General features: G+C 41.0%; 1 pseudogene; it reads right to left on the bottom strand.

The window, feature by feature from the left end:
- Positions 1-790: 790 nt before the first annotated feature.
- LOC138371162 (acyl-CoA-binding domain-containing protein 5A-like) overlaps positions 791-5017 on the bottom strand; it is a 10323-nt pseudogene continuing 6096 nt past the window's right edge.

The following is a 5017-nucleotide window of genomic DNA, read 5'->3' as shown; positions in this document are numbered from 1 at the left end:
TAAAGCCCCGAAATCATCTCAAGATAACCTCAAGATAAGCAGTAGAACTGTTTGCATTAGAAATATTGTGACTATCATTCTTACATCCATGCAGAAGAAATTATGGGAACTAAAATTAACAAAATCCGTATTCCTTCCAAACAAAGGCTTTGATTTCTAATAGCCTGGAAATTCTAAATACAGAATCTGTACATCTAGCTGTGCTTTACATCAATAATTCTCAACACAGTATTGAGTACCACACTTTCTAAAAGCTAGTGTTTTGCTAACTTTTGTAAAAAAATATGGAAAACTAATGTTACTCTATTCAATATATCTATGATATTAGTTGATGGAATTCCACAAGGCATAAACTACACTTGACCCCTAGCTTTTGCAGCTGCAGCCACAACTGTAAGTCAACAGCAACACGCTTTCTGCTTTAGGATATCAGTTTGTCCCTTGAAATGACAATGTCAATCAATGGAATTTTACATAAATACACTATCAATAACAGTGTACAGGTACTGGTATAAAGTTCATATTTGAGGCTCATTATGTGATAGAATTGACATGCTTTAGCAAATGGATAATTGAGGTTTCAGATGGCTGTACTCTAAAGGTTTTTGCCTTATAGTAATGAAATATGTGGCCAGTTGTCACGACATGTATGTATCTCTCAGTATATCACTTCAGGAAGCGTCCAGTTTAATAAATCAAGGTAGACTTTCAAACAGCTCCTACCTACATCTGCCAAACCTTAAAGGTCAGTGTAACCTTTCCCTGGCAAAGTTGTCTAGATACATGACCCTCAGCAGCTACAATTAACCCAGACTTTTCTACGAGCGTCGTCTCGAGACCGAAGAAGTAGCAGCAGTTTGAGACCACCATGAAGAATAAGTGGCCAGACCAGGAGAAAGAAAGTTGAGCGAGGAGATAGTTCTGGAATGGCCACCAAGATGGTTCAGTACGTCCACTATTGATTGGGATGCTGCCACTACCACCCTGGAAAAATTTGAAAATATTAATCACAAAATACTGAATACTTTATATAAACCTAATAAATACCAAAGAACTGGACGGTACCGCAGTATCTTAATTACAAATTAATGGTGCATGTGATAAAAAAATTTAATCCAAAGAGAACCCGAAGCCAATTGAGAACCCTTTACTGCAATCAAACGTGGTACATAGCGGCTTCACAACCAAGTCATCTCACCTGTAGACCTCAGCTGAGGGAGCAGACTACATATATACAGTACTATTTGCAAGCTAATTTCAAGCAAGTTTCCATAGTACTTGTACTGAACACGTACTTTATAACTATATTCACTAAGACTTGTTATAAAAGCCCAACTGGTTTACAAGTGCTGAATGAGGCTCCTGAGCCACACATGACTTGAATAAAAACACCTATCTTGAGGTTATCTTGAGATGATTTCGGGGCTTTAGTGTCCCGCGGCCGGTCCTCGACCAGGCCTCCACCCCAGAAAGCAGCCCGTGACAGCTGACTAACTCCCAGGTACCTATTTACTGCTAGGTAACAGGGGCATTCAGGGTGAAAGAAACTTTGCCCATTCGTTCTGCCCGTGCGGGAATCGAACCCGCGCCACAGAATTACGAGTCCTGCGCGCTATCCACCAGGCTACGAGGCCACTCCACCAGGCTAGGGCCACTATAAGGAACAGTGCACACTGAGCAATACCACCTTTACTGAGATATTAATCCATAAAACAAAATCACTCAAAAGTTCTTGCATACTAAACATACATTAAAAGCCACATGCAGCACTGTTTATCACCCACCTGACATTGACGGCACACTGTGTGGTGCTGAGTGACTGTGAGGGTTTCTAAAGTGTTTAAGCGGTGAAGAACACTCTCCATGTCTGTCTGCAAGCGTCTCAAAACAACCACCAACTGAGCATTTACATCTTCTGTCAAATTTGCTCCACCCCAGCCGCCACCGCCACCACCTGAGCCTCCACTCCCTCCGCCACTTTGGAAGAAACTCCCAGGATGGAGAGGAGTAGAAAGACTACCCGTTGATGTTCTTGATACTTGTCGAGAACACCAGCACTCCTTGAACCTACAAGTATAATCTGACATTTTATCAAAATATCATATGCATTTATGTTAGCTGAAAGACAAATTTTTGTTTAATAATTGTGCATTAATTACAATCAGAAGTACTATAGTTAAAACAATTTTTATGAGAAATAGCCATTTCAAAAGATGGCTCAAGAGAGCAACTTTATTCCTGACCACAACAGAAACGATGCATCCTCTTAGCAGGTTCCTGCAGAACGAAGTGTCAAAAGTATTGAGAGAATGTATGCAAGTTGCTCACACCAGTGATTAGCTAAACATAAAAGAATACGACACTAGACAGAAATGAAGATCATGTTGAAAAGTTAATAAGACATATAGAGGAACTGGATGTAGCAAAAGCTGGAAGACCAGGCCAGTAATCACCAAGATTACTGAAGGAAGCTGCATGGATCATGTGCTACCCAGTAATTATACTGGGTGTATATAGTACTGTATTCAACATTACAGGAGGGAAGGGAGAGCTACTAGAAATCTGGAAAAAGGCAAATGTAGTTCTAATACCGGAGGTCCCTGTTATGCGAACACTTGTCCATCCAAACGGCCTCAGGTCCGTTTGGATGCTTCTCAGGTCCCCTTTCATATATCAATTCACTAAATAAACCCACGCCACCATCCCTAGTATTATGAGAGGAGCTAAAACATACACGAGGTGGTGTAGAGCGGTACAAAAACGTCTGCACAGCCCACTAGGGCAGATGGGATATGGTCAAATCATACACAGACTATTTAACAACAGATTTTCCAATTGTTAAATCTGTATGCAGTATATCATTAGGTCAAGATGTTTTAGCTTACATATGCTGTGTTAGGCTTAGTGAAATTAGATTATGTTTGTCTGGGTAAAGTTTGCTTCAATTAGATATGGTTAGGTAGATTTAAAATATGTTGGAGACTCATCTTATGTTCGATGCAACTTTCATCTGTTGAAACCTGCGCTGCCTCGGGCAAGTTTTCTCATGCATAGAACTAAGACACATTGTGCATTCTTTGGACTTTATCAAGCAAAATACCATCAACAATGTCCATCAGGTAGAGGATGTGTGTTCATAATACAGTAGGCTAAGGAAGAGGCAATCCAATACCTTAGAGGCTAAGCACGAGATTATCAAGACCTTTGAACTCTACAGCTTAGCGCTAATATGATGATGGATCACCCACAGTGTTTGCCACCTACATATCATATCCTGCATCAAATGCAGCCAGTGACACTGAAATTGACCAGCAAACCTCAGCCACCCATGCATCATCTCTAACATTAAACCTAACTGGTTATCTTGAGGTTATCTTGAGATGATTTCGGGTCTTTTAGTGTCCCCGCGGCCCGGTCCTCGACCAGGCCTCCACCCCCAGGAAGCAGCCCGTGACAGCTGACTAACACCCAGGTACCTATTTTACTGCTAAGTAACAGGGGCATTCAGGGTGAAAGAAACTTTGCCCATTTGTTTCTGCCTCGTGCGGGAATCAAACCCGCGCGCAGAATTACGAGTCCTGCGCGCTAACCAGGCTACGAGGCCCTGGTGACACTGAAGATGACAAGCCTACCTCCACCGCCAAGTATTGCCACTACCGTCCGTGCATCGTCACTTACTGCTGCCTCCTCCAGTAACTAGATCTCTTCACTCCTCATAAGCTAACTCCGACAAGCAGGTCAACTCCATCATTCAAGGTAAATAATATGCTGTGCATTTTATATTATGTGTCCCATAAATATTGGTTTTGTGATGATTTTTTGGGGGTCTGGAATGCATTTCACATTTATAGGATTGAACCTTTGGGGAAATCTTATCCTGGTTCCAAACAAATGCTTAATCAACACATTTTCAGAATGTTAACCTGACCTTGCAGAGGGAGTGAGCATGTAAATGTTTGCAGATGATGCAAAGTTAATGAGGAGAGTAATACTGAAGAGGACAGTAGGGTGCTGCTAGAAACACCTTAACAAACTTCCAAAGTAGGCAGATAAATGGCTACTGGAATTCAATCCAAATAAAGCACAGTAATGAAATGGGTACTTGACTGATAGGAAACAAAAGGGTCATAGTCAGGTAAGTTATTTCAGGTTAGATAGGTTGAAAGTGGTGTCCCACAGGGCAATGTGCTAGGCGTAAGAAAAGCAATGAGTGTGCTTGCCTTGCTGGATCTGTCTTGGTGTCATCTGAAGCCCACCGGGGGCTCTGATCACCTCTCCACACGTGAGAGCATTTGCCAAGGTCACTCCAGGAAGCACTGCAGGCGGAGGCAAGGCTGCTCTGTCTGTGGTAGAGGGTTCAGTGCTGAGCTGCAACGCAAAAAATGAAGATTAAGTTACAAAATACCTTTCAGGTACAAGCACAAATTGCTACATTTTGCAATGCATCTTTTAATATCAAATAAATGTAAGGTATAGTATGTATATTAAATATAATAATCTTAAATTCGGTACATAAAAAACTGTAAATAAATTTCAAGTAAATGAATGTATATACAGTACTGTATATAATATGTATATAAAAAGTATATGTATATACTGTATATAAGTTATAATACTGTATATATATACTGTATGGTGTATATTGGATGTTCCAAGACACACTGTAGTTCATGACTGTGTACATTTTAGTTAACCCTTGGACAGCGGCTATGGAAAAATGGTCATCCGCCTATGCGCAAAATATAAAAAATCCCCAAATAATTCATTATAGAATTCTTAACTTGCATGCAAAATGTAAGAAACACACAAAATTAGGTAAATATATCGTTTCAGTGGATGGACGTACTTGAAAGGTGGTAGGAGGGGGGAGGGGGGCTGTGCCTGGCACTGTCAACACTTCGTGTTCAACATTGCTGATGACTGATAAAGATTAAGTCACCCTAAAGGTGGCACGGGCATGAATAACCCACAAGTGGAGGTTTGTAGCATTACCAGTACCAATAGCTGATACTGGAGA

The sequence above is a fragment of the Procambarus clarkii genome, chromosome 35 (genome assembly GCF_040958095.1).
Source record: "Procambarus clarkii isolate CNS0578487 chromosome 35, FALCON_Pclarkii_2.0, whole genome shotgun sequence".
Lineage (NCBI taxonomy): Eukaryota > Metazoa > Arthropoda > Malacostraca > Decapoda > Cambaridae > Procambarus > Procambarus clarkii.
Note: the sequence above shows the minus strand (reverse complement) of the source record. Positions and strands in the feature narration are given on the sequence as shown.